General features: G+C 37.5%; 1 long non-coding RNA gene across 2 annotated transcripts; it reads left to right on the top strand.

The window, feature by feature from the left end:
• Nucleotides 1-13,236, top strand: LOC126631099 (uncharacterized). 2 transcript variants are annotated; one of them, XR_007626233.1, is made up of 2 exons: nucleotides 1-141; nucleotides 8,516-13,236. It is a non-coding gene; the product is annotated as an uncharacterized LOC126631099 (long non-coding RNA). The 2 variants fall into 2 exon arrangements; XR_007626232.1 differs by having other exon boundaries at nucleotides 1-144.
• Nucleotides 13,237-13,879: the final 643 nt, after the last annotated feature.

The following is a 13,879-nucleotide window of genomic DNA, read 5'->3' as shown; positions in this document are numbered from 1 at the left end:
TGTATGGCACAGAATGTTGGGCGGTGAAGCATCAACACGTACACAAAATGGGTTTGGACATGTGCAAAACCGAGCGCAATGGCGTTCTAGGATTCATATAGCCAACCCCACTTAGTGGGAAAAGGCTTTGTTGTTGTTGTTGTTGTTGTTTGTCAAGTTGATCTAATCAAATTTAAATTATGATGTGCTCCAAGGCTATGTTTGGATCACTACGTATGGGATCGCTAATCGTTTAAAGTTGATGAGCTCATCGGTCAAAATTTCTATGCAAGGTGTATCAGGTGTACAAATTTATGTTCCAAGAAAAACAGAGATATGCAAGTGGTGGATTGCCCTGGTGTTTAGGGTCTTCCTCTTCAACTCGTTGCGTTCCGAGTCACTTTGAGTAATTTAGAGTAGAAATATCGCTTGAAAAAGAAAATAAGACATCATGCTTATTGGCATATTGGCATCAAATAGGTTTTTAACCCAAGTTTTTAATAACGGATAGAACGTCTTACCTTGTATATTTCTTTCTCTCTTGCATAATCATGTCAACTCCATGTTTATGAAAAAATAAAAATCCTAGCCCCATCATAAGAACCGCCGCCACCATCCACCACCAGGCATTAGGGGTGAGTCCGCAAATATCTTAGACGTGAACTTTATGAATCAAAGCTAATTGTGTAGCTCCAAAAAGGAGGAAGAGCCTTCATGTATAGAATTGGATGATTCGTACGTAATAACACCTTAGCGATTTACCAGCGACGCATCAAGTTGATCTATATATCAAATACATGTTGAGCACATCACTATTTCAACAATATTCAACATATTTAGTTATGAATTGATGTCATTGGCAGCCTTGACCTCCTACCCAACTATTTCTCGGAAACTAGGTTTTGCCTTGTCCTACAATATATCTCCTGGAATCTCATTTTAGATGAAATCATCGTTTCTTACTATATTTCTGAATGCTTGGCCTAGTCATATCTACATAACTACTTTCGGAAAATTATTCACTTCATTCCCACGTACGGGTGGATTTTTTTGCCAAATTCTCATGCCAACCGAATTGTCAACCGTGCCATACCGATTTTGTACCAATCGGTAATGGTACGGTATTGTACCGTATCAAAATTTCATGATACAGTATTGGTAATAGATATCATTGCCACGGTATTACCGTACAGTACCAAAAATATAATTATATAATATATAATATATAATTTATAAATTATATAATATATAAATATATAACACATATTTATAATATTCAAATAATTTGAAAATAAAACTCTACTTATATTAGCATTGTTGTTGGTGACTTTGATCTCTTGAATTGGTGGAAATCAAACACAAAAGAGTTCTCAATTCTTTCACAAATAGCCAAGGATATATTTGCAATCCTCACTTCTACCAATGTTATAGTGAAAATGCATTTAGCCTAGTAAGGATGGTTGTGGACCCTTTTAGAGCATATTTAACTCCTAAAATGATAGAGGCACTAGTGTGTACTAGTAATTGGCTTAGGGCAGATAAAGTAAACTTCTATAAAGAACCAACGGAATATATGATTCGATTTTACAAGGAAATAGAAAAAGTGGAAACAAGTAAGATATGCTTTAATTCTTTTAGTAAATTTGTTATTAAATGGTTTTTAACTTTAATTATTCCTGCTACTAATATTTTTTCTTTGTTTGTAATGTAGGCTTGGCACAAGCTCAAACTTCTACAAGTTCAATACCTCATCCAAAAGCTTCGACATCTCAAGTTTGAAGAATTGATCAATGAATTTTACTTTTTGAAGTTTAGTTCCAATTTTCATTTGGTTTGAGACTTTTAACTTCTATTTGGATTGTTAACTTCTATTTGTTTTGGTTCGTAACTTATATTTGGATTGTAAACTTAATCTTCATCATGAATCTTGCTGCATCATTTGAATTATTGGGTGTGTGAATGATGAATTATAGATAAATTTAGGCTACAATGTATGAGATAAAGGTGCAAGGCTACAATGTATGAGATAAAGGTTCAAGGCTACAATGTATGGAAGATGAATGCCCTACCAAAAATTTAGAATTTCTTGTGGAGAGTTGTGCGGGAGGCGGTGGCCACCATGGCAAGATTATTCTCTCATCGGTCGTCTCCCTTACCTGTGTGTCCAATTTGTAACAACTAGGAGGAATCGGTGATGCATTTGTTATTGCTTTGTCCTGTGTTAAGCCCGTTTGGATTGGTGGTCCACTTGGCTTTCGGGTTAATGGTCGGGGTATTTCTTCCTTTGGAATCTGGCTCCGAGGTATGATTGATGTGGCTTATCGCCTGTCAGATAGATCGAGATTCCTTTCTGTTATTGCTTTTTCTTGCTGGCATATTTGGAAGACTCGATGTATGTATGTTTTCAATGCTAAAGTCATTGTTCCTTCTCAGGTGGTGCATGTTATTTCTTTCACTTCAGCTACCTTCTGGGAGGCTACTCTTCCAAGCCCTTCTATTCCTCGGCCTTTCCCTGACTCATCCAGGCCTCCTACACAATGGTGCCCCCCAAATGACCCATATATCAAGTTGAACGTTGATGCGAGCTGGAACCGAGCGGACGGTCGAGCTTGTTTAGCTGTGGTGTTGAGAGACCACAGGGGATAATTTGTAGTTGCCCGCAAGCTCTCTATTGTGGATTTGAATGTGGTGGTTGCAGAGGCGATGACGGTGCTTCGGGGTTGTGAGTTGGCAGCTGAATTAGGCTTTCGTTGGGTCATGGTGGAATCGGATTCCTCTGAGGTAATCTCTTCACTGCTTGGGGATATTTCTAATGGCAGCTGGGAAGTTTACCCAATCTTGGAAAGAATTTCAAGTATGGGAACTTCTTTCTAGGGATGTTGCTGGTCTTGGATTCCAAGATCGGCCAACCAGACGATAGACCTTTTGGCGTCGAGGAAGAACATGAAGATGTGCAGCAAAACTTGGGTTAGACGACCCCCATCTTCATTGATACACATTCTCAACAAGGATGGACTTTCGTGCCCTCCTTAATAGTTTTTTGTTGTGGGGGTGTTTTGGGGTGACGCCTTGCTTCTGTGGCAACGTCTTATTGCTTATTCCCCTTACACCGCCCTTTCTGGTTTATGTTGCTTTGTTTGCCCCTATGGTGGGCTTTCCATGTACGTTTGGCTTTCGCCCTGGCAATATATGTTTCCAGTTCACCAAAAGAAAAAAAAAAAAGGTACAAAAAAAAAGTTTTGCCCTTGAATTGGGCTAAAAAATAAAAGCAGATTTTGTCAAAAAAGTGGCAATTGCCATTGACTTACCATGTCAACCGAACTATTTGGTAATACCGAACTTTGGTATACCAAAAGTTTGGTATGGTAATGGTAATAAATTTTGTCAAACCAAAAGTTTCGTATAGTAATTGGTACGGTAATTGTACCGAACCCACTTCTATTCCCACATGTTCTTAGACTTGTTTCTTCCTTCTTCATTTTTATTTGAATACCTTAACTTTTGCTTATACCTATGTTTTTTTTTTTTAACAAACGATATTATTTACACTAAGGGGAGGGGAGTGGGCTAAGCCTCACAATTGGCTAGCAATAATGTGTTCAAATTCATCTTTGGCGAAAATCGAACTTAAGACCTTTCACTTACAAATGAAGATGAATACCACTAGACCGTACTACTACAAAAGTGGCTTATTGTGTTGGAGACTAGTGGCGGTTTTATACAATGTACTGTCAGATAAGACATTTTCGACAGCCTGTTTAAATGTCGGATAACAAAGCAGTATTGTTGCTTATAACCGACAAGACTTGCTTTTTGTTTTTTAAATATTTTCAAACTTGCTTCGGATAGCTTAATGTCGGCATTACTGTCGCTTATAACCGACATGACTTGTTTTTTGTTTTTCAATATTTTCAAAATTGGCAGTACTGTCGCTTATAACCGACAGGACTTGTTTTTTGTTTTTTTTTAATATTTCAAACTTGTGTCGGATAGCGTAATGTCGGTTTTATCTGACGAAATTGGCGTGAAATATTTGGGCATGAATTTTCCCGCTAGTTTTGCACGCGGAATTGGGCAGAGTGATGTCAATGGGCCCAAGGTGGTGTCGGTTTTAACCGACAGAATTAATATATGATGTCGGTTTTGTCCAACTCTAGTTTTCTACCCTAAATAAAAGCCTTCTCTTCCCCTATTTCCTTCATGCGCCGCTTCTCTCTCCTTGTTTCTTTCTCCATCACCTACCTTCGAAACAACACTATTCTCCCTTCACCCTACCTTCGAAGCATCCCCGTGGTTCTTTTTCCACTACTCCTCAAAACTTTCAATCTATTTTTTCTCTATTGATTTTCCAAAAAAAAAAAAAAAAAAAAAAACCATCTTTGCAGAAAATGTTTAAATTTTCTCTGGAATTCTTGCTCATCCCTAAAATTTTCTTTTTGGGTTTGGTCCTCAAGTCGCGAATTTAAAAAGGTTTTGTCTTTCAAAGGAGGTGGAGATTGGTTATACAGCAGCAACATGTGGTGTTGTAGTGGAGCAGCTGCTCGACAAGAATCCTTACAACTCTGACATCTTTTCCGATCTCGAAAATTACGTCAACGAGCAAGTATGTATCTCTCTCTTTATTGATGGAAATCGATACTTGGGTTTGATTAATTTTGATTGAATGACTGGTAATTTGGTTGTTTTAGGTTTCTTCACAAATAGAAACTTGGGTTTAATGCCAATCTCTGCCTTTTTTGCCTCTATCAGGTAAATTTGAGAGTTGAGTTGAGTTTTTTTCTTTTAGATTAGATTTTGATTTAGAGTCAATGCATGAGTGATTTTTTTTTTCTATTGTGTTTTGTTTTGATTTGAAAATTATTGCAAAAGTGAAAAAAAAATTATTTGAAAATCCATAGTTTTCTGCAAATTCGCTTAATTGGTCTTTAATTTTCTTAGTTGGTTTTCAATTTATATTCTATGATTTACTGAAAATTTGAACTTTGTTAATTATTTATTTTATTTAATAAAAAACTGGAATAGGCTTTTTATATATATATTTTTATTATTAATGGTTAGTGGCGTCGGTTATGAGCGAGAAAAATCTGCTTTTTTTATTATCCGACTGGAGTTTCAATGTCACTTTTATCCGACACTAATGTTTTCTTTTTTTTTTTAAACACTTTCCTTTTTCTTGACAAATTAAGGGAACTAACCGACAGCAAAAGCCTTTTCATGACGCTAGCAATGCTGTCGGTTCTTTTATCCGTCATTACATGAGTTTCTTTCGGATTTTTCTTTAATATCCAACATTAATAGGTTTTTCTTGTCGCTTTTTAAAATGTCACTGCTAGGTACTTTTGTAGTAGCTATACCTTTTAAATATACTACGTTACTTCTTTTTAAGACAAGATATTGCTACGCAGTAATAAGGAGAGGGAGGAATTCCAAACTCAAGTACAGTGATTGCAAGGCTAAGGTCCTATCCATCAGGATTTTGCAATTTACTTGGAAATTGATAGACAAGTGTTTTTTTTTTTTTTTGCTTGAAATTTTTTTAACCATCAAATTAACATTTTGACAACGAATCAAAGAGAACATTAATTGGCATTTGTTTTTTACATTAAGGCATCAAGATACACACACACACACACACACATACATATATTTATATTTATTTATTTTTAATAAGAGTATCTTATCCATAAAGTGATAGGATATTAAAAAGTGGAACTGTATACTGTAAATTATTTAGCAATTTTCACTTCTATCATTTACAAATATTGAAATTTTCAAGAGACATTCATGGTTTATAAAATGACGATAGTCTAGAGTAATGACCCCGGCAAGACCAAGACCACAATAATGCAGAATTCTATCACATTTTTCATAATTTGCTTTTTGCAGCCACTATCCCATTTCAGAATGAATTGTTTGTTATATAATTCCAAATTTCCATGAATGATTTCAAGAGTTAATTTTAATTCTAAATTTAAAATCAACTGGCTTTTATTTGTAAGTTTTTTTCAGTACAAGAGATATTCTACACTAATTTACAATAAGGAGAGGGGAGTATTTAAACCAGAACAAAGTGGAGTTGAAGAGAAAGACGGACCACTAGAGCAATCTATCACTTAAATTCTAAGTCGATCACCCAAACCCCTTATTATTCAATTCACATGAACTTTCTGTAAACCTAGCAATGTCAATTTATCTTGTTCTATTGTAAAAGAAATTATTGTATAATTATTCATTGAATTATGATAGCATTAGTGACACACCCCGACCTGGAAAGGTCGAAGCATGCTGGCTGTCACCGTGAGGTGACGTAACCATAAGGGTAAGTGATGCAAAAAGTGAATAAAATTAAAACTAATTAGAACTAAACAGTGAAAGAGTGCGCAATTTATTCAGAGCGTAATAGACAGTAAGACTACGAAAGAGTAGTCAAAGCAACCAAAGTACACTTATTACATAATAGTGATAAGCTCGTACGTCTAATAGAAGGAAATGTCAGAACTATCGTGATTCCTCGAGTGCCACAGAGAGTACAGCTATCTAGGTCCTGGAGGGGCGAAAAATAAAGTTGAGTGGGTCAGCAAAACAATGCTTATAAGAAAACATTTATCTTTGAATATACTAACTCATCGCCGTAAAACAAGTATAGTTTCCTCAAAACATACTACGTAAGTATGAAATCCAATATATCAGCCATATAACCAGAAATATGCCAAGTAAATGATGTATCATATGCCACAATAATAATCATGTGATAATTAATATAACTAAGTGCTCATCCATCTAAGCTGACACACAAGTTCGAACAGATGGTTTCTGACACGAACAGAACTGGGTGTAATCAATATGCTCTAGTACTACGATCACGTGAAGACTGGTGCAAAAGCACATCACATACAAGTCGGATCGCCTAATGCAATCTACCCAACAAGACTGGCACCTAAACTTGGATCCAAGGTGAGCGAACGGTGCGGATGTGAACATACACATGAAGGACTGGCCCTGGCCCTGGGGCGAATACTAACACCGGGTGCAGCAAGATGAACATGTACACAAGTACGTATGAATGCCACGACAGTAATATCACAACCATATAACAGCATTTATCACAATTTATATCACAATATTGATACTAGGCAAGATAAGCGTAAAAGTGAAATAAATACGCATTTATGGAAACTATAAATATATATAGGTATAAAACAACTGCCCACTCACAAGTACGTCGCTGGGTCGTAGCCCCCGAGCCTAGCTTGGCCTCGAAAATCCTCGGAATAAGTTTCCCCTATATGTGAAATAACTAAATAACATTAATTAAAGCACATAACGGAAACCTAAATAAAACGTCCATAGTTTGCTCAAACCTAGGGTATAAATATATGAAATTGATCTACTCGACGATACGAACACACACGTGTCAACCACGCGCCGGCCGGAGGCCAGACGCGCCCCCACACGCCGTCTAAAGGTTTAGTCCACGCGCGCCCACACGCCCCCGCGAGTACACTGTACTCGCCTTCTTCGCGAAAATCTGCAGTTTTGCAAATTTTTGGCCCAACTTCCAGAGCCAATAACGAGCTCGATTCTCAACCAAATTCACTTCTACAAAATCCAAATTAAAGCTAGAAATGTGATCTACCGATCCCAATTTACAAAAAGTTCGAATATAGTTCGTGTTGTTCAGAAATTTGGCCTGAAAGTGGCCAAACGACCACGGCTGAAATTTTCTAGAAAACTAAAATTTTCTTCCCAACTTCCAAAGTTGATTTCTAACTCATTACTTAACCAAACTCAGTGATTCAAAATTCATTTTGAAGTTAGGAATGTAGAGAACAAGTTTGTACCTAGAAGAAGTCCAGTTGTGGTCGAGGTTAACCAAAAAAATGGTTTGAAAGTTACTAAATGGCCACGGTTCTTGAACGAAAAACTTCGGTTCTCCTTCTTCTCGAGTTTCTGGGTAAAACCACACGTTCAAAACACAAACAAAGGATCAATAACAACCCATAGAAGTGAAATGAAGGTTCTAAGGGTTTCTCAAGGCTTACCTAAGCCATGCATGGCTTGAAAACCGTAGTATCGAACTCGCCGAGTCGGACCTTCCGAGTTGGACGTTCAAAACTCGGTCAACACTTGAACCAGGGGTATGGTCGTGATCGTGGGACTAAGATGAGCATGATGATGTAGTTTGTTTGTTCAATCTATGAGCTTTGGAGCTCGTTCATGGAGTTGCAGAGGAAGAGAGAGTTCACGGGAGAGAGAAAGAAGAGAGTGAGGTTTTGAAATTTTCTTTGCTTTTTCTGATAGAGGGGGACAGAGAATAAAGAAAAGATGGAATAGTTGAGACTGAATGATGAAGGGAAGTGCACGGGTAGGATTTAAAAGGAATCCAAGGATAGCTTTTTAGATTTCCTACAGTAAAAGGAAATCGAAATCTATCCGAAGTAGATGTTTTTATACTTTAAAATTTACACATACTCGTACTAGCGTGTACAATTTAAATGCGATAGCGAGAAATAAAAAGGAAAGCGATAAGAATAAGTCCACGTTACTTGCCGATAAAGGCATAATCGTCAATACACATACTTGGGGAGAAATTACATAGAAAAATTAGGGACGGGTCGTCACAATTAGTGTCCACACACTCATAATGAATTTACATAATTTAGTGCTTTTGTTGTTGGTTATGTAGAGTGTTTATTGTTAGGTTTTAGGGAGCTTTAATATAAAAAAAAAAGTTTGGGTTAAGTTTTGAGGAATTTGAGAGAATTTGAGAGATTTAGTAGTTTATTTTAAGCATTCACAAATCTCACCTCTCTTCATGAGATTTCGAGGGAATTAAATTAAAATTTTATATGAAATCTCTACTGACACACCCCGTCCCGAAGGAGGGCGTGCTGGCCGTCACATAAGAGTGACGTAACCATTTACACAGTTCGGAAGCTTTAGAGATACAATTACTAAGATATAACACCCGGGGGTGAATCCTACTTTTGTGAATTCTGTCAGAACATCGCTGGATTTCTCCTAGCCACCAAAGCTCTGCTAACTTGAACTTGGAGGGGCGCAAAACAAAATTGAGTGGGTCAGTAAAACAAAGTTTCTCGAAAACCTTTCACTTCTTTCACTTAAAACATTTCTAACCCCTCGCTGTAAAACCTGTATACTTTCCCAGAAAAAATAGTATATAAACATATATATACACATATCATCAAAACTCAGCTCATATCCATCAACATAACATCTCAGAAATAATATGCCACGCCATGCTAAATATAATCAGAAATGCATCAATATCAATCAGGTGAAATAATAAATCAACCGGAGACCCTACAATGGTCCTGTACGGCTGATTCTAAAGCTCAACATCCCACTCAGCTGGAGTCACCACAGTGACCTATACGACCCTACCGGAGTCACCAACTGTGACCTGTATGGCACTACACTGCACATCACTCGGAACTACGTATAGTAGTCTGTACGATGAAAGGTGTATAAATACGCTCTAGTGCTTCTCTCATCAATCATCAACACGCATAACTAAGGTCACCCACTAGTCGGAATCACATCTAGTGATCTATACGACTAGCATGTCGGAACCCTCACATGGTCTGTACGACATCCACCTACTTGGATCCAAGACGAGCGTGCGGTGTGGTGAATAATATAAGCACTATCACCTAGGGTGCAGGTTATGAGCTTTCAATGCAATTCTCATCAAATAACTCATCTGAATAATATAAAAACTCACATGTGCGTCCACCGCGTCAATTAACATATATATGCATCCATTATCAAACTAAATATCTCAACATTTGCATGCATGGCAATTTAAATCATAATTTTCATATAAACGCATTTTCTGGGAAAAACAGTTGTAAATAGGTAGTACGAAAACAAAACTGCCCACTCACCTGTAGTTCGCCCTACAACTCCCTAGCACAATACGTCAAGGCGTCATGACGATCGGCGCCTAAAACAATAACCAAATCCAACCTCAGAATTCATATCGATAGAATATATAACTTATATAAAATACGTCACTACGTAGTTCGATCTGAAAGATCTGCAACTCAGATTTTAAATCCATAACTTCCAGAGGTCCACAATATATCTCTAGGACAACATCCTAAAATTTCATTACCATCCAACTGTCAGATCTCCGTCAATTTCCAAAACTAAGTGACGGTTAACATTTTATTTTATGAACTTACAACTCCAATTCCGGAAGATCCGTAACTCGGATTCCCAATCCGTAAGTTCCTATAATCCTCAAATATTACGTATTACAATGTATCAAAGTTTGGTGACGATCTAACGGTTGGATCGTAAATTCACATTTTTTTTTTCTTAACCACGAATCGTAACCAACTTAGGTTCAATTACTCAATAACTTCTCATATGGTGCTAAAATTGGGTATATGAATATACCACAGTGACCTACTTGACGTCACGGACGTCGTAATATTTTTAGAAAAATTTTCTGATGTGGCACGTGCCCCCACGCGCCAAGGAACGGTACACGCGCGCCCATGCGCGTCTTCTTCCTCGCGAGCTCGCTGGACTGGTTTTTCCGGTGGCTGGAAAACTGGGCAATTTTCAATTGCCTTGTTCTCCTTCGTTTCTCAACCATTTTCTTCGTATAATATATCAATTTGAAGCCCTCAACATGTAGAATCACAATAGACTAGTTTCAAGGTCTAAACATCACGAAATCTCACCGGAACAATTCCAAGAAAACCGGCCAAGGTTGAACCCAGTGATCCCGACGTCCAAAACCTTCAAACGAAGCACTCCGAGCTTCCTTGGGACCTCACTAAGCTCACTACAAGCTTAGAATTCCCTGAAAATCAAGAATTTACGTGTGCATGAACAGTATCATAAAATGGGAGTTCGGGTTTCACGTGATTCCAAGGGTTTCACTTCCTAAAACTAGTACCATTCAACTCAGAACATCAAAAGGATGAAGAATCATACCTTATTTGCTTCGATCTGTGAAGTTTAGAGGGTTCTTGGGTGAGGCCGTACAATTCGAGAGTGAGAGAGAGAGAGAAGTCGACGGGGAAGAGAGAGACACAGGGGAAAGAGAGAGGGATGAGGTGTATGTGTGTGGTCCAACCACAATCAAAAATCTATTTCTTACCACACAAAACACAAACCAAAATTTAATCTACATAAATATAATTTCCAAAAGTTTATGAGATGTGTGCATTTAGTCCAAAATATATCACACACACACATACCTTAGTCACGTTAAGGTCATTTTCGTCATTTCACATTCCCGATATAGAAATCCCGGGACGGGCTGTGACATCTACAAATCAATTAAACTCCATAAAAATCCATGAATTTATAAATCTATTAAAATCTCTCAAATTCACAATTGAATACACCTTTCTAAAGTCTTTTAAAATCCTTTCAAATCCTCATTTGACTACACCCTGACGTCAAAGTACAAAAGTTTAATATAATAAAAAATAAATAAATAAAGTAATAAAAAATTGACGCATCGAACCCTCGTGTCCGTCACACACACACTCTCCTCTCCCTTGCTATTTTTTAAATTGAACACTGACTATTTCTTAAATTGAACACAAGTACTACACTATTTCTTAAACTGAACAAAGACTGTTTCTGAAAACTGAACACGGTACTCACTATTTTTTAAACTGAACACTGGTACTATCACTATTTCTTAAACTGAACACTAATACTATCACTATTTCTTAAACTAAACACTAACTATTTCAAAAATTGAATACAAGTACTACACTATTTTGAGCATATGATTTTGTCAAGGATATAGTCTCCTTAGTTCATTTACAAACTCACGTGTGAACCACTAAATGAGATTACACGTGAGAAGACGTGTTAGCAATCCCACATTGGTAGGGTAATGAAAAAATATTTCACTTGACACTCATGTCACATAAAAAAAATAAAAAAATTGCAAGTCACTGCACCAATCCGAAGACTAAGGAGGAGGATTATCTACCCGCATATTCCCATCTTCTTCCCTCCCCTTCTCTCATAGATTGATTTTTGTCTTATTATCTCTATAATAAAAAATTAATATAAGATGTTGACGTGACTTAACTGTGATCGTTCAAATAGAAGGAGATTGAAGGGTAGAGAGATTATGAGAGTAGAGTCCTCCTCCGAAGACTAAAATCTAGAGGAAGAAAACGTAGTGGCCACTCTACCACACACTTGGTGAGCAAATATCTGTAACTTTTTTTTTTTTCACAAGCAAATATAAATGCATCCTTGATTTGTCAAAAGCTAGACTTGGACAATATAAAACTCACCAGTCAGTAGCCTGTGACTTAGTGCCCCTCCTTCTCTCCCAGAAACTCCTGAACTTTTGAAACCTTCTCTGCCGTCGACTCCTTTCTCCGGCTTGGGATCGGCGGCAACCCAGTGCCCATCCCTCATCGCGCTCCTCCCTTTTCCCCTTTCTTCCACCCTCTGATTCCTCCCTTTCTCCCCTTCTCTCCCCGTTTTTTCACCCTTCTCTGTCTTTCATTTTCTTCAACCTTCTTTTACCTTCATTTCTTCCCTTCTCGCCCTCCGTTTTCACCCTACCTCTCCATCCCCCCTTCCTCCCCCTACTCCATCCCTTTTTTCACTTCTCCAAACCACCATGGTTGATGATTTGGATTTACTTTTTATGCATTTAGCTTTCAGCTTTTTTCTCTCTTGAGTATTTTGTATTTACTCTGAGTTTGGTCTCAGTTGTCCCTGTTTTTATCTCAGATTTGGCTTCTATGCCTTGATCCTCTCCAAATATCGCTCCTCACTGTGAATTTACAACCATCTACCATTGCTGCTAGTTTCATTGGGTGTCACTTCCTAGGCTCTCCTCCGGAGGTGTACTTTGGTGGCTCGTAGCATTTAAAGGGCATTTTACACTATTTGGTAAGATTATGGGAACGCTCTCAGTGTGGTTAGCTTGCCTACCCCTATTTTCCGTTCATCCGTTTGGTTCTTCAGCCCTTCTTCAGGGTGATGGCGTAGGATCTGCAGTTGCGGTAGTGCTGCTTTGTAGAGGTGGCTGCTTTACATTTTCCTGTGTAAACTTTTCTGAGCCCATTTCATTGTATTTTTCTTTTATGAAGTTGGGCTTTTACTTGGCTTATCTGCATTCTCCTATTGAGTTGTTTTTATCTTGGACTGGCTTTCTCTGGAAATTTACTTTGATTGACCAAAACCAAAAGACTTGGACAATATAATATGAGACAAATAGTACCTTTGAATTTTCAACTTTTAGAGACATCCCGTACCCATTGATTTGGAAAATCCAATTAAAACCTTCACCAAGAAGAAGGGTGAACATAAAATCCCTACCACCATTGACAATCTGCAAAAAAGAAAAAATTTTGATCAAATAATAGATTTTGTTAAATTAGATATTAGATTAGCCACTAGAGTTTAAAACTATTTTTTGGAGATGCTGATAGCATGTTACATGCTATCACTGCCAATGGATTATGGAGTGTTGGATGCTTCCTTTTACTTGTATTAATTTATGTAATCAACAAATAATTAACCCAGTTTAGAGCTTTAAATCCACAGTTTCTAAGTCTATTTAAATGAACTCCTTTTTACTTGAAGTCATGAATTGCAAAGCTTGAAAAATTTCCCAAAAAATTTCAACATGGCCAAGAAGGCTAGCTGCAGCAGCTACCTTTTTGCTCTGTTCTTATTTTCTAAGACTACTTTCCTGGCCATGGCACAAAACAATAAGACTACCCCAGTCCATGTGTGGGTCTGGGTCTTGACTTTGATGCCTTGTATGGGAAGATGGAGCTGAGCTGCATCGAAATCTTAACTACAAAACCATGCTTGTTCTGCACAAAAGGAACTTCCCTTTAGATGTTGTTGTCACAGCTTCTGCAGGTAATTC

The sequence above is a fragment of the Malus sylvestris genome, chromosome 8 (assembly GCF_916048215.2).
Source record: "Malus sylvestris chromosome 8, drMalSylv7.2, whole genome shotgun sequence".
Classification (NCBI taxonomy): Eukaryota; Viridiplantae; Streptophyta; class Magnoliopsida; order Rosales; family Rosaceae; genus Malus; species Malus sylvestris.
The sequence above is the reverse complement of the archived record's forward strand: the minus strand, read 5'-3'. Positions and strand labels throughout refer to the sequence as shown.